The 22,160-nt window shown below is 56.8% G+C and overlaps 1 pseudogene across 1 annotated transcript; it reads right to left on the bottom strand.

Moving 5' to 3' along the window:
* Nucleotides 1–388: 388 nt before the first annotated feature.
* LOC309583696 (olfactory receptor 14J1-like) lies at nucleotides 389–1,356 on the bottom strand (annotated as a pseudogene). Its single transcript has one exon. The product of its transcript is annotated as an olfactory receptor 14J1-like (transcript).
* Between the last annotated feature and the right edge of the window lie 20,804 nt (nucleotides 1,357–22,160).

The raw sequence follows: 22,160 nt of genomic DNA, 5'->3' as shown, positions 1-22,160 counted from the left end.
ATTGTCCCTGGCCGTGCTGCTGTGCTGGGAGTCTCTTCCCTCCAGCTCTGCCCACAGGCACTGCCCCTGCAGAGCCAGAGAAGGGCTGAGGAACAAACCTTGGACACAAAGGTCAGGGCAGCCCCTTGTTTATATTCAAATGCACAGGGAAGAGGCCTCCTGAAAGTCTTTGTGTTTCAAAAGAAAGGTAGATGTTCATGTAGAAATGCAAGGAGTAGTACTACAGTACTTTATAAGAAGCAGAATAACACCAGAAAAAGAATAAGAAAAAGCACCAATGAAAATATGGACAAAGAGGAAAAAGAGGCCAAGATTGTAAAGAGTTACATTCTGAAGGTTCTGGAGCAGAAAAGAGAGAGATTATTACTTCTGAGAAGCATCCTAGTCATCATTTTCCCCGCATGGCAGAAGGAAATAGAAAGATTTTAACTTGTGAAAAGTATCCAGTCCTCACTTTCCTCAGGGCATCCCTGAGCTCCTGGTTCCTCAGGCTGTAGATGAGGGGGTTCAGGGCTGGAGGCACCACCGAGTACAGAACTGACAGTGCCACATCCAGGGATGGGAGGAGATGGAGGGGGGCTTCAGGTGGGCAAACATAACAGTGCTGAGGAACAGAGAGAGCACGGCCAGGTGAGGGAGGCACGTGGAAAAGGCTTTGTGCTGGCCCTGCTCAGAGGGGATCCTCAGCACGGCCCTGAAGATCTGCACATAGGAGAAAACAATGAACACAAAACAGCCAAAGAGCAAACAGGCACTGACAGTGATGAGCCCAAGTTCCCTGAGGTGGGATTTGGAGCAGGAGAGCTTGAGGATGTGTGGGATTTCACAGAAGAACTGGCCCAGGGCATTGCCCTGGCCCAGGGGCAGGGAAAATGTATTGGCCGTGTGCCTGAGAGCGTAGAGAAAGGCACTGGCCCAGGCAGCTGCTGCCATGTGGGCACAAGCTCTGCTGCCCAGGAGGGTCCCGTAGTGCAGGGCTTTGCAGATGGACACGTAGCGCTCGTAGCACATGATGGTGAGGAGGAAATCCTCTGCTGAGAGGAAGAAGAGAAAGAAAAACACGTGAGCAGCACATGCTGAGTAGGAGATGTGGCTGGTGCCCCAGAGGGAATTGTGCATGGCCTTGGGGACAGTGGTGCAGATGGAGCCCAGGTCGGTGAGGGCCAGGCTGAGCAGGAAGAAGAACATGGGGCTGTGCAGGTGCTGGCCGCAGGCTCCGGCGCTGATGATGAGGCCGCTGCCCAGGAGGGCAGCCAGGGAGATGCCCAGGAAGAGGCAGAAGTGCAGGAGCTGCAGCTGCCGCGTGTCTGCCAATGCCAGCAGGAGGAAGGGGCTGATGGAGCTGCTGTTGGACATTGGCTGTGTCCGGGCATTGGGTTCTACCATGGAGAAAAACACAGTGAAGAGTTAGAGGAGATCTGTAACCACAACCAAAGCCATTTCCCATCCACCCTCCCCTGGAACACACACAGACACCCTTTTGTGTTTAAGAGTTCTGAGGTTTTTTTTTCTAACTCCCCCCATATCTCTCTTGGTATTCTTGGGTATCAGAAATCCTCAGCATTTCTGCTGCCTTCAGGGAGAAAAGAGCAACTTTTGCAAGGCAAGATGATGAGTGGAGACTCAGGGGAGGTGCTCTGTCATTCTGACCTGCTCAGAGTTTCTCAGTTTCACTTCTCTCAAATGTAGAATGTTCACCCTCCCATGTTTCCCTTAAAGATCACCAGGTGCTGCTGGGAGCAGATGGATCCACCACAGACCCCCAAATGTCCGTCCCTCTCTCAAGGTCTCAGCACCACATTCGTGCCCCTGGCTCATTTCACCAACCCGACAGCATTTGCACACTTGTAGCATCTCTGCTTTTCTCCTCTCTCTGGGCCTTTCAGATAACACAAAGATGCTCCAGGACACGTTTGCATCCTGGAGGAAACTCCCAGCTTGGAAGGAAACCTCGGGGAGAGAGCCAAGAGTCCCAGAGCGGGCACTGGATGAAGGGAGATTGAGCTGCTGCCCTGGCTGCACTGACAGCCCTGCCCACAGCTGGGCACTGGGGCCAGCGTCACCCTGAGCCAGCTGTGCCCCCTCCCAGAGCCCCCAGGGCCGGGCAGCTGCTCCCAGCCCTGTGCTCTGCAGAGGGAACCGGGCCCGGGGCTGCAGAGCTGCCCCACGGCTCTGCTGCAGCTCTGCCTGCCCAGGAGGGGCTTCACGCCTTGGAGCCCCGGCCCTGAGGGCAGAGCCTTGGCTGGGGGGCACAGGAGGGAGGGGGCTTCTTCAGAGGGAGGGGCTGCACTGGAGGGGATCCTGTGGGGATCTCTAAACTCTCCCTGACACATTGCTGGCTTTGTTTTCTCTCCTTCCCTGATCTCCCCTCTGCTTCCTGGGGATTTTCCTCCTGGAGCTTTTCCCTCTGCCTGATCTCTCCCTGCCAGCACTCACAGACCCCAAATCTCTGTGCACTCTCCTTGGCCCTACAGAAACCTGCCTGTGTGCAGGGCACTGGCTGGGGCAGGTTCTGTTTGCAGCTTGGAGAAAGGACAGCTCAGACTGAGCCTGAGGGGTCCAGCCAAGGTGATGCTGGTGCTGTCCATGGGCACGGGAGTGGCTGAAAGCACAGGAGGCATCTCCTGTGCACCTGCTGATCACTGAAAGGAACAGTTTGGATGTCCCAGGGACCTGACAAAATTCATCACACCTTTAATATTTATCCACCCTCCCCACCATTCTCCAATGGCAGGAAACTGAAAACAAAGTCTCAGGAAATTTCCTCATTTCTATCAAAATCCTTGTATTGGAAATATTCTGGGAGTGATCAGAAACCCTCAGCCCATCAGAGGCTCATGAGCATTTCACCTCCCCTGCACTCGAGATGCTCTGAGTTGTACTCACAGAATCCGTAGGCAGGGGGATGCTGCAGCTTTAGGAGATCCCTCCAGGAGCTGCAGCTGCCGTGTCCTGCAGCCAGAGGCTTCCTGTGCCAGGGGCTGGGAGTGATTCTCCCGCAGTCACTTCCCAGCCCCTTCCCAGCCCCGGCTGAGTTTCAGCCCTGTGTGCCTCTGTGCTGTGCCCGGGCTGGCTGCAGGCAGTGCCCCAGCCCTGCTGGGCTGTGCCCAGGAGCTGCTCCTGGCCAGAGCTGTCTCTCTGCAGCGCTGCCGCTTGCCAGGAGCTGCCTCTGTGCCAGGAGCCCGGCCCAGCTCAGCAGCACACACACAGCACAAGGACTGCAATGACCCTCCTGGGCCTTGCTGCTGAGGCCCTGAACATCAGGCCCTGACAGCGACTGGCACAAACCTCCCAAGAATTCCAGCCAGAATTGAACTTCAAAGTTTCTGGAAGTTTTCATGGGTCCCAGTGAGGGACACGACTGAGAAAGTGTCCCCAGGCTGCAGTCAGAGCAGAGAACTGGAGGCAGGGATGACAGGGGGACAAAGAGAAGCCAATTCTTGGTGCCCTGGGGCACAGCAGCATCTGTGCCACCAAGGGCTGGGAGGAGACACCTTGTCCTGAGGCCCTGGGGCCTCCTGGCACAGCCCCAGCAAGGCTGGGCACCGTCAGCCCCTTGTCCTGCCCTCAGCATCCCCCCACATCCCAGTGGCCTCAGGGATCTGCTGGAAGGAGTCCCTGGGGAGCCTTGGTCAGGAATGGCCCTGGGGGCTCCTCAATGCTCCCAGGGACTGCAGGGTTTTCAAAGGACTTTGGCTTTGGCTTTTGCCTGGGAGTCTCTGAGAGCTTTGTGCAATCCTGGCCCCCAATTCTCTCCTCCAAGGAGTCCATGAGGAGCCTGTGGTGGGCATGGAGCTCAGTGGGACCCATTGATGCCTCGACTGTGGAAATCATGTTTTTACTAGAAAATCGACATAATGTGAACCAGCCATAAAACAGAGGAAACAGAGCACGTAAGACAGAAGGACTTGAGCACCTACACAGGGGAAGAGTCCATGGGGAGGTTGTGAGAAAGGAACAAGCAGCACTGGGGAGGATGTGAATGAGGAACAAGCAAAGGAAGAAAAGGATAAGAAAAGGCAAACTGAAGGACAGTTGTGACATACACGACAGACAATGTGACACACAGACAAGAGCCAATCACAAAGCATAAAGCAGCGTGTGAAAATAGCCCTTAACCCATAATAATTATGCACGATCGCGTGTAGGGAAAGCAAGAACTGTATATGAGGGACAGTAGGTCATCAATAAAATGGCTTCTGCCTGATTCACACCGAATCGTGTAGAGTCCATTGTTTGTCTCCGCAGCCACCAGAAGAAACAATTGGACAGAGCAGACAAAAATTTTAGGGTGTAAAGGTAAAAAATCAGCTGTTCCCAGTGAATTTCCAATGTTGATCTGAGTCCCGATGGATGTTCCTGCCCCTGCGTTCACCCAGGTGCCAATGGGGATCCAGGAGAACGTGGAGAGCACCAGCCAGGGCTCTTCCCAACCTGGATCACAGGGAATGTGGGTCACCAGGGCTCTGCCAAACGTGGCTCCTCTGATGGGAGATGGAGTTGGAGCAGAGGACAAAGCTCTTGCCACAGTCGGGGCACTCGCAGGGCTTCCCTTAGCGGTGCCTCCGTTGGTGTTGGGTCAAGTGAGAGCTCCTGGAGAAGCTCTTCCCACACTGGGGACACTCGTAGGGCCTCTCCCCGGTGTGGATGCGCCGGTGGGTGACGAGGTGGGAGTTTTGTTTGAAGCCCTCCCTGCAGTCGGGGCAGCGGAAGGGCCTCTCATCCGTGTGAATCCGCTGGTGCTGGAGGAGAGTGGAGCTGGTCTGAAACCTCTTCCCACACTGGGGACACTCGTAGGGCCTCTCCCCGGTGTGGATGCGCTGGTGGATGATCAGGTGGGAGCTGTACCTGAAGCTCTTCCCACATTCCCCACACTTGTGGGGCTTCTCCCCATTGTGAAGCTGCTCATGAACCACCAGCTCTGACCTCTGGCTGCATCTCCGGCCGCCTTCCCGGCACAGGGTGGGTCTTTCCTCCTCAGAGCACCCTGGGCTGCGTTTGCAGCCCCTCCTCCTGCAGGATCTCCGGGGCTTTTCCTCCCCGTTGGATTCCTGTGCCGTGGAGCCGCTCAAAACGGCCTCTTCCACCAGGTTCTGCCGTGGGGATTTGTCCTCCCTGGGCTCCGTGCTCAGCTCCTTGTCTGGGGAGGAAGGACAAGGAGAGGATGGGATTTGCCTCCGGGCCACAGGGAAGGGCAAGGAGATCCCCCCAGTCCGTCCCCGGCAGGACGGCGTCGGCAGCGGGGTTGTCCTGCAGCCAGGGGCGATGCTGGGCTGGGAGATGGAGCAGGAGAGAGGGGAAAGGGGCACTGACTTCCTCCTCACCTGCCTGGGGCTCCCGGGGCATTTTCCTCTTCCTCACAGCCTCCTCCTTCATCTGGCCAAGGGCTGGGAATGGGAAATCCTGGTTTGGGGAAAACAAGGGATGAGCACATTGAGTTTAAGGTCCCTCTGCCCAAGTCCATCTCTAGAAGTCACTGGGCACTGTGTGTCCATAAAAATCTGCTCTGAAAAAGCCTCTCAGGAGTTCCCTCTCTCTGGTCTCTCCCCTTTGGTGTCCGGGGGTTCCCCCTGTCCCAGCAGCTGGGGGTTCCTCTTTTATTGGGGTCCCCCTCTCTACTTGGTCTCCACCCTCCCCAGGCTGCTGGGAGTCCAGGAATCCAAAAGCTCCCCCCTTTGGTCTCCCCACTTAGGGATGCTGGGGGTTATGGGGTCCCCAGGTCCCTTCTCCCCTTATTCTCTGCTTCGGGGTGCAGGGGGTCCAAGGAGTCCCCCCTGCCCCTCTCCAGGCTGTTGAGGGTCCCGCGAATGGCGGCGCTCCCCCCTCTCTGGGCTCCCCACTTTGGGGCCCTGGGGGTCACAGGGGTTCGCTCCTCCAGACTGCCGGGGCTCCCCTGCTCCCGGTACTGCCCCTCTCTGCTCGTCCCACTCTGGGGCTCCCGAGGTTCCCCCTCCGGCTCTCCCAAGGGGTCCCGCAGCCCCCTGGCTCCGGGCTGGAGGTGGCCGTGCCTGACCCGGGCAGACCCAACCCCCACCACGGGGCGTACCCCACATCCCCCTGCCCGCTGCCAGGGCTCTGCTGGCACCGCCACCGGGACCCCCAGAAACACCTCCTGGGGACCCCCAATGTCCTCACAAGGGGCATTTTCTGCTCAGCTTTGGAGTTCTTCATTCTCCAAACATCCCCCCAAAAAACCCAACCCAGGGAACCCCCCGGGATATCTGGGCCGAGCTCCCCCTCCCCGGGCACCTGCGGGATGGGGAGCGATGATCCCATGGGTGGGGGGCTGTGAATTCAGGGAGCGCTCAACCTCATGTGGGGAGTGACTGGGTCTGAACTGGGGCAACTGGGTTCAACTGGAACCACACTGGAAGATAATGGGAGCAGCTGTGCCCATGCTGGGGTCATACTGGGATCCTACTGGAACTGACTGGGATGATACTGGGAGTATCTGAGAGGGACTGTGATCATACTGGAATCAGACTGCAAGGGACTGGAAAGGTGCTGGACATGACTGGAACCATACTGGAGGTGACTGGGAGCAACAGAGACCATGCTGGGAGCAAATGGGATCGTATTTGGAGGAACTTGGAGTGACTGGATTCATACTGGGAGCAACTGGGCCCACACTGGGAGTGACAGGGAGGCACTCTGGGCATGACTGGAATAATACTGGGAGTACCTGAAACTGACTGGGGGCATACTGGGGGTAACTGGAATCATACTGGGATTGACTGGGAGTGGCTGTGAGCAACTGGAATCGTGCTGAAAGCAACTGGGTAGAAGTGGGAGGGACTGGGAGCATGCTAGGGGTGACTGGGATATACTGGGATATACTGGGAGTCACGGGGATCATACTGGAGGCTACTGGGCTCATGCTGGCATTGACAGAGAGCAACTGGGAACACCCTGGGGACCACTGGCATCATACTGGGAGTGACTGGGATCATCCTGGGATTATAGTGGGTGTCAGTGGGGGTTACTGGGAGCGACCAGGCCCATGCTGAGATCCTACTGGGGATGCACTGGGAGGAACTGGGAATGATAGGATGCATGCTGGTGACAACTGGGATGTACTGGCAGTGACTGGGATAAATCTGGGGGCAACTGATCCATGCTGAGCTAACTGGGAGTGCCTGGGAATGACCACGAGAATGGTCAGGGCAACTGGGATATACTGGGAGTGTCTGAGACCATGCGGGTGGTGACTGGGACCACACTGGGAGTGACTGGGAATGTGCTGGGGAAAACTGGGACCATGCTGGGGGCAACTGGGGGCAATCATGAGTGACTGGGGCTCTGCTGGGCAAGACTGGTATCATACTGGGAGTGACTGGGACTATGCTGGGGCAACTGGGAGAACTGGGAATACAATATGCAAAAGTGGGAGGAACTGGGAGCAACTGAGACTGTGCCGGGGGCAAATTGCATCATAATGGGGAGTGACTGGGAGTGACTGGGTTCATACTGGGAGTAACAGGGATTCTGCAGGGACTGAGGGGAAGTGACCAGGATCATACTGGGACTGACTGGGCTCATACTGGGACTGAGGAGGAAACTAGAACCACTCGGGGAGGGAACTGGGCTCATACTGGGACTGAGGAGGAAACTAGAACCACTCGGGGAGGGAACTGGGATCATACTGGGAGCAGCCCTTTCCAGCCCCGGCACCCCCGAGCCCCTTTCCCGGCCCCGGGACCCCCGAGCCCCTTTCCCGGCCGTGCCGCCCCTGCAGCCCCCAGACCCCCCCGCCGGGGTCCCGCCAATCCCAGGGGTCCCCCCTCTCGGGCTCCCCGCTTTGGCCTTCTGGGGCTCTCCTCTCTCCGGGGTCCCGCTTAGGGAAGCCGCGGCTCTCCCGGGGCTCCCCAAAACCGGTGTCCCCCCGCCCCCGCCGGCCCCGCGCCGTCCCCACGGGGCCCCGGCAGAGCTCGGAGGGCCCGGCCCGGGAAGCCCAACCCCCACCGCGGGGGGACCCGCATCCCCCCGCCCCCGCCGGGGCTCTGCCGCCACCGCCACCCCCAAAAACACCTCCCGGGACCCCCCGATATCCGCCCCCGCCGGGGCATCTGCGGCTCGCCTTTGGAGTCCCGCAAGCTCCAAACATCGCGCCGCCCGCCCCGACAGACAGCATGAAACAGCGAGCCCCAAATCGATTCCCTGCGAGCTCCAAATATCCCTCCCCCCTCCAAAAACACCGCCCGGCATGTTTGGGCCGAGCTCCCCCTCCCCGGGCACCTGCGGGATGCGGGGCGGGCGATGCTCCCGGCCCGAGCGGCTGCGGATCCAGAGAGCGCTGCCCGCACCTGGAGCCTCCTCCGCCTGCTCCGGCTCCTCCTTCTTCCCCCCGTGCCTCCTCTTCCTCCTCCTCTGGCCCGCCTCCTCCTGCCCTTCCTCCGTGCCTGCGGCCGCGGCCCGGGAGCTCTCGGGGCAGCGGGGCCGGGCCGGGCCACGATGGGAAAGGGCTGGGTCACCCCAGAGCGAGCTGGGGCAGCGGAGCTTTGGGGCAACAGCGGCAAAGGGGTGCGAGAGGGGGGATCCGGGCAGCTGGGACAGCGGCAAAGGGCTTCCAGTGGGGTCCCCCAGTTAAGCCCAGCACCCCCAAAGCCCGTCCCAGCCCTCCCCGTTCCCTCCCCAGCCCCGGCTGAGTGCGGGGCTCAGCCCAGGAGCCGTCGCCGTTCGGGGCTCCCCCGAGTGCAGCAAACGGGAGAGTGCCCCCCGGGTGAATTTTTGGGGTTCGCTCTACCATCGGCGCTTTAAGATGCCCCGGTAAAGTCGGTGCCCACTGTAACTCCCGTTAAAAGGGCAACACCACTCCCGTTGATTCCGGCAGCGGAGCCCCGGGGGGGTTTGGGGGTCCCGGCAGGGTTTGGGGATCCCGGGAGGGTTTGAGGCTCCTGGGAGGGTTTGGGGGTCCCGGGAGGGTTTGTGGGTCCCGGCAGGGTTTGGGGGTACCTGGGTGGTGCCGATGATGGCGATGGGGACCCCGTGCTGGGTCTGAACATTCGCGAGGGGCTCCTGGGGGGGTTTTGTGGGTCCCGGGGGTTTTTGGCGTCCCAGGGTTTTTCGGGGTTCCCGAGGGGAGTTTTCAGGGGTCTCAAAGTGGGGGTTTGGGCGATCACAAGGGGAATATTTGGGTGTCCCAAGGCTGTTTTGGGGTCCCTGCCGGTGATGGAGATGGGGACCCCGTGCCAGGTATAAACCTTCTCAAGAGGGTCCGGGGGGTGTTGGGAGGTCCCGTGGGAATTTTGGTGTCCTGAGAGGGTTTTGGGGGGTCTGTATGGGGCTTTGCGGTCCTGGGGAGTTTTTGGAGGGTCCCGGGGATATTTTCGGGGTCCCAGGAGAGGTTGGGGTTCCCCGGGGGGGTGTTGGGGATTCCCGGGAGGTTTTGGGGTACCTGGGCGATGCCGGTGACAGAGCTGGGGACCCCGTGCCGGGTATGAACCTTCTCGCTGCGCACGGGCAGCATCAGCGTGTTCAGGGAGATCCTGGGGGGCCCGGGGGGTTCACCCCAAATCCCAGGGGACCCCAAATGCTGAGGGACCCCTGAACTCCCCTCACCGCTGGATCTGCTGCAGGCAGGGGGGCACCAGCACTCGGCCCCCACCCCCCACTCTGACGGGGGGGCTGCAGAAGAAATCTGGGGGGCACAGACGGGTGAATGGGAACACCTGGGACCATGGTGGGATCATAGTGGGATCATCCTGGGAGTGACTGGGATCATACTGAGTGTAACTGAAAGTGACTGGGATCATACTGGGGGTGACTGGGAGCCCCAGGGCCCATGCTGGGAGTGACCTGGGCCCCACCCTGGGTGGAACTGGGGGAACTGGCCCAGCCGGGGCTCAGGGTTGTTCTCCCCCAGGGCTGCTGCCACCCCCGGCCCCAGAGAGCCGAGGGACAGGGGACAGCCGAGGGACAGGGGACAGCCAGGGAACACGGCCTGGCGCAGGGACACTGTGCTCCAGCACTCTGGGCTGTTGTGCCCGGGGCGTTGCCCTTGGGCTCCCAGGACAGGCAGAGGGGGCAGAATCCCCTCCAGGAGCTGTTGTTGGCTCGAAGCTTTGGTGTTGGACATTCTCAACCACTCAGTGATTTCATAGTCTCCTCTATGATGTCAGACCTCTGCCCAGTGATATCACAGCCTTATCTGCGATGTCACAGCTCACTCTATGATGTCACATAGCAACCCTGTGATGTCATAGCCACTCTGTGATGTCACACCACCTGTGATGTCACAGTCCTCTCTGTGATATCACACAGCTGCTCTGTGATGTCACAGCTGACTCTATGATGTCATACAGCCACCCTGTGATGTCACAGCCTGTTCTGGGATGTCACACGACCACTCTGTGATGTCACACCAGCACCCTGTGATGTCACAACCTGCTTTCTGATGTCACAAGTGCTCTGTGATGTCAGTCTGCTAGATGATATCTGACCTCTGCCCTGTGATGTCATAGCCCAATCTGTGATGCCACAGCACCACTCTGTGATGCCACAGAACCACTCTGTGATGTCACAAAGGTGCTCCATGATGTCACAGTAGACTCTATGATGTCATACAGCCACCCTGTGATGTCACATCCCACTCTGTGATGTCACACAGCCCCTTCCTGACATCACAGCTGCTCTGGGGGTCTGTGACACAGGCACAGAGGTGTTCCCAAAACTTCAGTGAAACAAAACCTCCTCAGCACCAGCACAGCACGAAGCAGCAGCATTCTTTATTGGGCCGGATGCACGAGGGGAGAGCCCCTCCCAAAGCCGTGGGTGCTGAGTTCAGGAATGTTCCTGTTTGCAGACTGTGCTTCACAGACACATTCCCAGATTGTCCCACCAGAAACACACACACGATCATCATTGCCCCAGAATCATTGCAGATTTCCCCCACCCCTTTGCATATCCCTTCTTCTGCCCTGGGGGTCTCCTTGGGGGTCCCTGCTGGTCGCTGACCCCAAAGCCAGTCCTGACTGCCCGGTGAACTGGTGAAAGTTGGCACACCTGGGCTGGTTGCTGCCCACAGAATCAGCCTTGGGCGGGTCCATGGCCAGTGGCTTTTGGAGAAGAAGCATTGTATGAACCCACCAGGTGCAAACGGTTTTTCATCTGGCAAATCTCCCCCCCTTGGAGGGCTGTGAAGCTTCTCTTCCCTTCAAGCCTTCAGAAGCCTCACTCTGCTCCTTTACTCACATCCCACGAGTTCCTCAGCTGCTTTCACAACCATGTTCTTTACACAGCTCAAAGCAAGTGTCATAAGCACAAGTAGTGCTGTGATCCCAGTTAGACTTTGCAAAAGTGAGGCCAACCATCAGTCAGGGAAAATCCAAGTCCTCTAAATATTTTATCCAAACAGTTACTGTCTAACCCTCCCCTTAATTCCCTGCTGGATGCAGCAGCCGATTTTATCCTCTCTACCTGATCATCCAACCCAGCATCACATTTGGAATGTGCACACAACAAGTGTTGCTGTTTCAGTTCAAGAATCCACACACTCCCTGTCCATGTAGCAGCAATGGGGCTAAAGCCAATCTGCTCTGGAAGGTCATTTTAGCTGGGGCTGCCAATTGTTCCTTTATTTCAGCAAACCCCAAAGGAGCTGCATTCACTGAAGTTTCCATTGGCAGAGCCCAATGGTGTGGGGCTGGTCTGTTCCTAAAGGCAGATCTTTGCGGAGCAGAGATGGATTCTAAAATCCATCCCGCTGGAGTTCCCGCACTGGGATGTTTCCCAGTTCCATCCCCTTTAACCTTTCCCCACAGTCGGGTTCCCAGTGGTGACTCCTTGCACGAGGGACGGAACGTTCATACCCCCAGTGTCCGTGGTGCTCCTGATTCTCCCAGGGGCAAACGTGTGCTCCAAATTCCATCCCTTCCCACCCATCCTGGGGCTCCTAAGGATCTGACCGTGTCCTGCTGACACTCTGTGCCTCTCCAAGGCTCCTTGTTTGTTGGCTCAGCCCACGTGTCCCTGAGAAAGGCAGAATCATTTCTACAAACACAGCCCAGCCTCAGAGCCTGGGCCACAGCCAGGAGCCGCTGGACCTCAGCATTCCAAACAGCTCAAGTGTCTGTCCCAGGGCAATCCCACTTTTCCTTGGTCCTCAGATCCTTTGGCCTTGACCTTGTTAAATCTGGATATTTTATACCCACCTCTAAGGGGTCCTGTGGGAGGCCTGGGCTCCCTGCCCAGCCCAGACACCCCTGAACTGGCTGCAAACATTCCCAGTGTCCTGTCTGAGGGCCATTCCATACTGCTGGAATTTGACAGCCCCAGGGGGTATCAGTGCAATCTGTCAGCTGATCAATATTTCCTGATGTAATTTCCAGATCCGCTTTGGAGATGTTACAATTCTCAGCACTATTGTTCTGATGTGTCCATGGTAACGAATATTCTCCTTCCATCCCTGTCCAGGTGCCCTGGGTGCTCTTTCCTTCCCACACGCGTTCCCAGATTTTTGTCAAATTGCTGACTGAAGCTCCCCACGGAACTGGATTTTCTGCAGAGGTTGGTGTTGGCAAACAAGCTGTTACAGGGGTTACATTCTGTCATCTGCCAACATCTTGCACTGACTTTGAAAACTGCATTTCCCTTCCCAGAAGTCAGGAACATCGTTTCTATTATTATTATAGATACACAATGATTGATCATCTTTATCCAGATCCAATAAATAGTATCCCCTTAGAAAATCATATGCAATACCTAAAACAATAGGATTTATGTAAAACCCCAAACCCCACGGTGTCAGTCAGTCTTGTTTCTGCTGTGTTTAATGTGTGCTCACTGGTTTTACCCACATGTGATGAACCCCAAGTTGGATTCCTTCTACCTTGAGTGCAGGGTAGGTTACCAGGAGGACTTGAGATGGTCCCTTCCACTTTGGCTGGATTGTTCCAAAATTCCAGGTTCTGATGCACACCGCATCTCCTGGTTGGAAAGGATGCACAGGCGAGTCCAGCCCCAATGATCTGTTGAGAACCATGCACCTTTTAAGGCTTACAAGAGTTAGTCCCAGTGCTATTAAATATTCATTTCTGCAAAACTTCTGAGCCTTCCCTTGGCTTGTTGGTGCCATATGGGAAAGCTTCTGGCCATCCAGAAAAAGGATCCACCAATGCCAAAATGTGTCAGTCCCCTTCTGCCTGGGCACTTCTGCAAAATCAGTTGGCCAAAATCACCTGGTGATTCCCATTTAACCAGCCCTGGAGGCAGCCTTCTTCCTTCAAAACCAATCCCATCTTTCTCAACAACTGATCTATCATTTTTTGCCATTTTGGTGCTTACTAGATGCCTTTGTAAGCTGGCCACCAGATTCTCCATTTCCTCCTGTGTTTGCTGATGTTTTAGTTCCGTTCTACATTAATTGTGGAGCTACAATTACCTGCCCACACGGGGTTACCAATCACCTGCTGGGATTTTCCGTAGCTGCTGCTGCTGCTGGGGCTGACTGCCTGTCCTGATCACTGGAATCTGGTTGTTGTTGCAGAACATTCCAGTTTTTGCTAGGTATTAGTGCAAGGAGAGCTTTTGCAGCACCCTCTTGAGCTGTTTGGTCAGCCAATGGATTCCCTGGATTACCTGGGGAGTCTCCAAACCCATGGGCTTTACAAGGGCACCAGGGCCACTTCTTTTGGCTTTGGCACACTCTGCAGTAGGGGACTGATTTCTTTTTGTGCTCACTGGAGACCTCTGTGCCCTTTCCTTCCATGTGGCTCCCTGGGCGTGTATTATTGCAAACCCAGAGTTCAAATCAGTCCATATGGTCACCCTTTGTCCTTCAGGGATTTCTAGGCAAGGTCATTCATTCTGCTTTTTGTGCTGCTCTGTTCAAAGCTAAAGCCTGGCCTTCTAGGACCTGGCTCGAGGTTCCCACTGCACACCCAGCTGCCCGTTTCCCATCCGCACCACGCTGCTCCCACCAGGGTGCAGGGCCAGTGCTGGCTCCTGCATGGGATTGCTCTCGAGGTCCCAGAGTCTGCCAGAACACACTTGTTCCATGGATGCCAGGCAGTCATGGCACAAAGACTCCAAGCCTTCTCTTAGAAGGGACTCCAACACTTCCCTCTTCCCACCTTGGGGACCTTGAACCAAACCCTGCAAAGCTTTTGCTGCACCTTACAGGCAGGTCAACAGTTTACACCAGGAAAGGAAAAGGAAAAGGAAAAGGAAAAGGAAAAGGAAAAGGAAAAGGAAAAGGAAAAGGAAAAGGAAAAGGAAAAGGAAAAGGAAAAGGAAAAGGAAAAGGAAAAGGAAAAGCGAAAGGGAAAGGAAAAGGGAAAGGGAAAGGGAAAGGGAAAGGAAAAGGAAAAGGAAAAGGAAAAGGAAAAGGAAAAGGAAAAGGAAAAGGAAAAGGAAAAGGTGCCTTGATCTGAGCAGGGCTCTCTCTCTGATTTCCTTTGGAGCAGGGATCAAAGGCTCTCCCCAGAATCCTTCCGTGCTGCCTGCAGGTGCTGCCATCCCTCAGATGTGTTGGAATTCCAGAGGATGAGGCCACGGGGTGTCCCAATGGTGCCTTGGTTCCATGGCCCCGCAGTGTAACCATGGTGTCCTTGGCTCTGCAGTGGCACAATGGACCCTTCATTCCATGAGGCCCCACAGTGTGGCAATGGTCCCTTGAGTCCAGGAGGCCCCACAAGGTCCCAATGGTCCCTTGGTTCCGTGGCCCCGCACTCTCACAATGCTCTCCTTGGCTGCACAAGGTCCCGCAGTGGCACAAGGGCTTCATTTTCTCCTGGATTTCTTTTAGCTTGCTTTCTTTCTTCATTCTTTCATCTTTTTTCTTTCTTTTTCCTATTTTTTCGTTGCTTTCTTCTTTCTTTCTTTCTTCTTTCTTTTATTTTTTCTTGTGTCTTTCTTTCTTTTCTTTTCTCCTTCTTTTTTGGTTCTTTCCTCTTTTTTTTTTAAAGTTTTTTTGTTTCACATTACTTAGTCTTTCTTTCTTCTTCTCTTTTTCTTCACTTTTTAAATTTTCTTGTGGATTTCTTTTCGTTTTCTTTCCTTCTTTTTTCTTTCCTTCATTTTTTTACCTTTTTTCTTTTTCTTGTCTTTGTTGCTTTCTGTTTTTCATCTTTCTTTCTTTTTCTGCTTTCTTTGGTTCTCTTGTTCTTTTATTTTTTCTCATGTCTTTCTTTCTGTCATTTTCTTTCTTCCTTGTTTCTTTCTTCTTTTTTTGACTTTTCTTAACATTTATTTTCTTGTTGGTTTCATGTTTTCAGTCTTTCTTTTTTTCTTCCTTTCCTTCTTTCATTTTTATTACCTTCTTGCTTTTTTCTTTATTTCTTCATTTTTCAATATTTCTCTTGGTTCTTTAATTGTTTCTTGCTGCTTTCTTCATTTTATTTTTTCATTTTTCTTCTTGGTCTCACATTATTGAGTCTTTCCTTTATCTTTTACTTTCCTTTGCTTTTTAAATTTTCGTGTTGATTTCTTTTAGCTTGCTTTCTTCATACTTCACTCTTTTATCTTTTTTTCTTTCTTTTAAATTTTTTTTGTTGCTTTGTGTTTTCCTTCATTCTCTTTTGGCTTTCTTTCTGTTCTTCTTTTGGTTTTTTCTTGTGTCTTTCTGTTCTTTTTTTCTTTCTTCCTTGCTTCTTTCTTTCTTCTTTTTTTTTCTTTTCCTTTTATTTTTCTGTTGGTTTCATGTTATGTACTCTTGCTTTCTTTGTTCATTTCTTTGTTTCTTTCTTCTTTTCTAATTTCTTCACTTTTTTCATTTTCTTGTTAGTTTTTCTTTTCTTTCACTTTCTTTCTTTCCTCTTTTCTTCCTTTCTTTCATTTTTATTATCTTTTTGCTTCCTTGCTTCATTTTTTTAATGATTTTTCTTTTCTTTTTAAATAATTTTTCCTTGTTGGTTTCATGTTATTTAGTCTTGCTTTCTTTCTAATTCTTTTCATTTTTAATCACTTTCATTTCCTTTTTTATATGTCTTTTGATCTTCTTCCTTTCTTCTTTTCTTTTTTTTCATTTTTATTATATCTTTCTTGCTTCCTTCCTTCATTTTTAATTTTTTTCTTTTTTTTTCTTTTTTATTATTTCTTCTTGCTCTCTTTCCTTCTTTCTTTTTTTCTTTCTTCTATTTTTCTTTTCTTCCTTCCTTTCCTTGTTCCTTCCTTCCTTCCTTCCTTGCCCAATTCTCACCCCACTTAAGGGGTGCAAAGCAGCAGGACCCCCTCCCAATTGGGATCCCCTCACCCTCCCAAAATGTGGGGACTTCACCTCAGCCCCCCAAATTGCAGGGGGTTTCGGCACCTTCCCCAAATTCACTGCAACCTCCCAGAAGCCACCTAGAGGCCCCAAAATTGTCAAAAAGCAGCAGGAGCCTCCCCAAAAGCAGCTCCTTCTTTCCCTTCCTGAAATGCCCCACTCCAAGTGCCCAAACCACCCCATCAATCCCAAACCTCATCCCACCCCCACAATGCCACCCCCATCCCATCCCATCCCATCCCATCCCATCCCATCCCATCCCATCCCATCCCATCCCATCCCCATCCCATCCCATCCCATCCCATCCCATCCCATCCCATCCCATCCCCACCCCATCCCATCCCATCCCATCCCATCCCATCCCATCCCATCCCATCCCATCCCATCCCATCCCACCCCACCCCTCCTGGACACCAATTCCCCTTCTGTGCTTCCTGACTCCCCACAGCCGGGCCTTGGGGCTGACGGATCGAGCCATTTGGGGCTGCCATCGACACATTGGGGCTGGCATTGAGTTGATTGCAGGCACCCGCTCAATCCCTCCATCCCAAATGGGAGCTTGGAACCTCTCCTCAGGCCTTGCTGTTCTTATGAGCTCACCTCAAGTCCTAAAAGGAGCCCATTCAGAACCTCTCAACATTGCCAGAAACAGCAGCATCCTTCCCAAAATGGGCTCCCTGGCTCCCTGACAATAGGTCCCCCTTCCAAGCACCAGAGCCCCCCTCTCAGAACCTCTCCCGAAGCATTGGGGGGACCCCAAAATTGCCTCAGGAATGGGACATACCCTGACATCCCTTCAGGAATGTGGGATACCCCAGAACCCACTGAGGAACGGGGTCCCCCCGGCCTCATCATGCGCAGCCTTCAGCTGTCTCAGGCAGAGCCCATCCCGCCCTCAGCAGCCCCAGCCCAGCCCAGCCCAGCCCTCCTGGGCAGGAAGCCCCAATGGCCGAGCCGGCCTGGGACACTTGCAGGGATGCGGGGGCAGCCGCAGCTTCTGGGGCCAGCCTGGGCCAGGCCCTGAGCGCCCTGCCAGGGAACCATTGCTGCCCCACATCCCATCTCAGCCTGCCCTCGGGCAGCGGGAAGCCGTTCCCTGGGGCCCGGCCCCGCAGGCCCTTGGCAAGAGTCTCTCTCAGCCAGCAATTGCTGCTCCTCCCTGCTGCGGGGCCCAAGCTGCAAGTTGATTTTCTGCCGCTGGCCCCGGCCCAGCCCCGAGCCAGGGCCAGGACCTTGCCCTGGAGCTCTGCGGGCGCTGCCTTTGTGCGGCCGCAGCGCAGCGGCCGCAGCTCGGAGCTGCCCTTTGTGTCCCCGCCGGCAGCTGCCAGAGCTGGCGGGGCCGGGCCAGGGCCGGGCCAGCCCCGGCCTTCCCGGCTCTGGGACACAGCGGCGGCAGCCCCAGCCTTCCAGCCCTGCACACGCTCCCACACAAGCCTCCAGAGCCGCGGCCACGCAACGCAACTGACCGGCCGCTGACCCCCCAGCCTGGCCTGATGGCCATTCCTCTGCCCACACCTCGGCCAAGCTCCCCTTGGCCACCTCCTGAGCCACAGTGCCACACACAAGTGGCACATACAGCTACACAGCTCTGCCCACAGCTGGCAGGGAACGTTCCTTCAACAGAAAAACCACCAAGAAAAAGAGAACTGCCCCCAGCAGAGCTGTTCCCTCCTGCAGTAGTTACACCTGCACACCCACAGCGCCTGAGACTGCAAGCAATGAGCATTCCCTGGGCACATGTGCAGCCCAAGCAGCTCGAGGACAGCCTTGCAGCAGGACTGCTCTCAGCTGAGCCAAAAAGGCCCCTCTGGCAGCTGCAGGGCCATTGCAAAGGGCAAGGGCCAGAGCCTGGGCCCACGGCGGAGGAAAGGGCTCTCAATTCCCCTGCCCTGCCACCTCAACCCTGTTCCCAGGCTGCTTCCCACACAGGATTCCTCTGCAGGACTGCGGAAAGCTGAGAGGCAGCTCTGGCTTCTCCACTTTTCCTGTGCTAAAGCTGCCTGGCAGAAGAAATGGAGGGACAGCTGTGGTGGCACAATCCCTCCCGGCCCAGGGCACAGCGCTGGGAAGGTCTTTCCGTGCCGAGGCTTTGCTGCGGCCAAGGAAAGCTCCTGGCTCAGGGTCACCTTTCCTGCTGGGCCAGAGCCCCCGAGTGGCCCAGCAGCAGCAGAGAATTCCAGCACAGCCCCGGCACGGGCAGGGCGGCCCTGGGCGGGCTGCGGGAGCCGGCAGCGCCTGAGCTCAGAGCAGCTGAGCCCGGGGGCTCTTGGCCAAGGCCGAGGCCCAGCGAGCATTTCTCAGCTCGCAGGGCGGCCTGGAAAGGTGCTGGGGGGGATCATTCACCCCCCAGGGCGGTCCCAGTGGCTCCCAGGATTTCCATGTCCGTGCTCCCAGCGCTGCTCCCAGCCCTGATCCGTGGGGATGGCAATGTCCCGCTCCCTTCCCGGGGCAGGCTCACACCTGAGCCAGGTGTGCAGGGCAGGACCTTGCCCTGAGCCCAAGCCCTGTCCCCCCTGCAGGATCTGCTTCCCATCGGCCTCTTCCTCCTGCGGCCCCAAGCCCAGCTCGGTGCTGAACGAAGGGCGCTGGGCCGGGGTCATCCCCCGGCGGGGGCTGCGCACCCCCTCTGCCCCCTCCCCAAATTCCCTCCCGGGGCAGCAGGGGCTGGCTCAGGAGCCCTGGGGCTCCTGGGGCTCCGTGCTTTCCTTCCTAAGGAAAAGAACCATCCTTCCCATCCAGGCTCCCATGGCCAAAACTGAGATTCTACCTCCCAAATTCTGTCTATCCAAGGATTGCTCCCAGACAAAAGCTGCCATGAGAGACAGGTCTGGCTGCCCTCGCCCATGGTGGCCACCTCTCATCTTCTTCCAAAACTCTTGGACTTTGTGCTTTTCTTTCATGTGGAATAAACCCATCCTTCTCAACAAGGTGCCCATGGCCAAAATTGGGATTCCACCTCCCAAATTCCCGATATCCAAGGGCTGCTCCCAGACAAACCTGCCAGGACAGACAGATGTGGCTGGCCTTGGCCTCTGGTGGCTGTGTCTCATCTGCCCCTGAAACCCTGGGGCTCGGTGCTGCCCTTCCTCTGGAGACCACTGTGACCCTGCGTGGCCTCGTGGAACCCAGGAGCCGTTGTGACCCTGCAGGGCTGGTGGCACCAAGGGGACCATTGTGACCCTGTGGCGTTCCATGGAACCAAGGGGCCACTGTGGCACTGCTGGCCCCAAAGAACCAAGGGGCCTTTGTGACAGGGCAGCTGGGGAGGCCCAGAGTGGACACCAGGAGAAAGGAATTTCCCTCCCAGGCAGGGCTGGGGTGCAACACGTCCCCCAGAAGGAGTCTGGAGCAGCCCAAGGCTTTGTGTGCCCAGGCAGAGGCAGGCAGGACGCAGAGCTGCCAGCAAAGGAAGGGGCCAGCCAGGTGGGGCAGCCGGGGGGATGAGGACAGCCTGCAGGGACAGAGGCGCAGGGCAGGGACACCGTGGGACAGCCTGGGCTGCAGAGGGCAGAGGGATGGGCAGCAGCTGCAAGGCCCTGACAGAGCCAACTTGTGCAGCCCTTTGGCCACGGCTGCTGGCCCTGGCCCTGAGGCCAGGAGGGGACAAGTGACCCCTGCAGCCCTGGGGCCTCAGGGCCTCCTTGTCCCTGCCCAGCAGCCTGGCAGGGGCCGCCCCATGGTGCTGCCCTGGGCACTGCCCATCCCCACATCCCAGTGCCCCGGCAAGAGCCCTGAGCACTGAGGGAGGGACAGGATCTGCCTTGCCAGGGGCTGGGGCTCAGGCTTTGGCCCTTTGCACTCATGGAACACAGCCAGCTTTGCTCAGCACCAGAGACACCTTTCCCTTGCTTGTCCCCACCTGCCATCGCTGCCTCCAGAGTTCTGCTCTCACTGGAACCTGGGGACACTTTCACGTGAGTCGTGTCCCTCACTGGGACCCATTAAAAGTTAAAGAAACTTTGGACTTCGAATCGGACTTTGAGTTCTTGGGAAGTTTTTTGAAGACACTCTGAGGGACTGAGTCTGATGTGAACAACACCAAAGGCCCGAGAGGGTCATTAAAATCCTTGTGCTGCTGCTGTGCTGCTGAGCTGGGCTGGGCTCCTGGCACAGAGGGAACTCTCAAGCTCCTGGCAACCAAGGAGAGCTTCAAAGAGGCAGCTCTGCTGAGGAGCAGCTCCTCTGCCAGCCCAGCAGGGCTGAGGGCACTGCCTGCAGGTACCTGGGAGGAGTGAGCAGAGAGCTGGCTAAAGCAGCTGGGAGGGCAGCTCTGAACTCATTCCTGGAGAAACCTTCCCAGCGTGGGACACAGTGAGTCTCTGGCTGCAGGGATCCTCTAGAGCTGGCCCATGGCACGGCTGCCATGGCTGTGAGGATGGCTCTGCTGCCGTTCCTGCCTTGGGGGAGGATGTGCTGCAGAGCGGGGCTGCCCTGGGCACCGTCAGAGGGACAGGGCAGGACGGCTCCTGCTGCCAGGGCCGGCTGCAGGCTGTGAAGGTGGGCAGCAGCCAGGGGTGCCCAGGGCTGTCCTGCAGAGCAGCTCCTGCAGCCCTGAGGGCTCTTTGCCAGGCCAGGGCATCTGCCACCTGCCAGGGGCAGCTCTCAGCCTGCCTGGCAGCTCCCCATGGGCGGTGCAGGGGAGCTGTGGCTGCAAGGAGTGACTCCTGCAGGGCAGGTCCTGCTGCTGTGGAGAGGCTGCTGTGGGGGCCAGGGCTGCTCAGAGCTCCAGCTCATGCCCAGCTCATTCCTGAGGGGATTTTCATGAGCACATTCAGGGCAGGAGATTCCTGCTTGAGTCTCTGCTTTCCTCAGTTTGTGCTCCCACTTTTCCCAGGCTCAGCTTGGTGGGAATGGAAACTCAGCTGTGCAGGTGGAGCAGGGGCTGAGGCTCTTAAACCATCCCACTGAGGATTCCTGGGAGCCTCAGCAAGTGCCTGCACCTCCGCGGCCTCCAGATCCAGCCAGCATCACCTTTCCATGGTGCCCAGGCCCGGGGGAGCTGCTCTTTAATCCCCGCAGCCCCGAGCGGCTGCCGGGCAGGGCTGGCCCAGGGGCTGGGCTGGGCTCCGGCAGCAGCGGCAGGGACGGAGCCCGGGCCGCAGGAGCAGCTCCCGGCTGGGACAGCTCCAGCAGCAGAGCCGTGGGCAGGGAGGGAGGGAGGCAGCGCTGAGGGCAGCCCTGCTGAGGGGAGCTGTGGCAGCTGCCGGGCCTGCCCTGCAGTGCAGACACCGCGCTGAGCAGCGCAGCCCCGGTGTCCCCTCGCAGCCAGCACAGCCCTCAGCCCGGGGGCTCGGGGCCCTCGGTGCCCTCCTGGGCCGGCAGAGCAGCACCAGAGATGAAGGGCATCTCTGCGGCCGCGGGCCCGTTCCTGCTGCCCGGGGCCTGAGGGCGACTGTCCTGCCCTGGTGCTGCCCGGGAGGGGCTGGGCAGCGCTGCGCAGGGAAAGGCTTTTCCTCAGGGCCCGGCTCTCTCTCCTTGCCCTGCTCAGCTGCTCCTGGCGCTGCTCAGGGGCTCTCTGGGAATGGCAGCTCCAGCTGCAGGCTCAGGCCCAGCCCTGGGGCTCCTCCTGTGCAGGCTGAGCACAGCAATGGGGTGTCCCAGCTCCCTGTGCCCCGGGAGCTCTGGGCACGCCGGGCTGGGAGGCTGGCAATGAGCCGGCTCTCCTCCAGCAGGGCCATGGACAGGACCCTCGCTGTGCCCTCGGGATGCCATCCCAGCTGTGAGCTGCCTTCCAGGGGACACTGGGGCCGGGAGTGTCCTTGGCCAGCAGTGGGGCTGAGACTCTGAGAAAGGCTGAGCCACTTTGCTCTGCTGTGGGTCCCTCTGCTCTCAGCTGTGCCAGGCTGATTTTCAGGGGAACACAGTGACTGCCCTCGATCTCAGGAGGGGCAGCTGGGGACAGATGGAGCGACAGAGCAGCTCCCCTCACCCTTCTCTGAGTTACAGCCAATGCTCTTGC

This window comes from Coloeus monedula (assembly GCF_965178545.1).
Source record: "Coloeus monedula genome assembly, chromosome: 32".
Classification (NCBI taxonomy): domain Eukaryota; kingdom Metazoa; phylum Chordata; class Aves; order Passeriformes; family Corvidae; genus Coloeus; species Coloeus monedula.
This window is presented reverse-complemented; position numbering and strand designations above follow the sequence as displayed.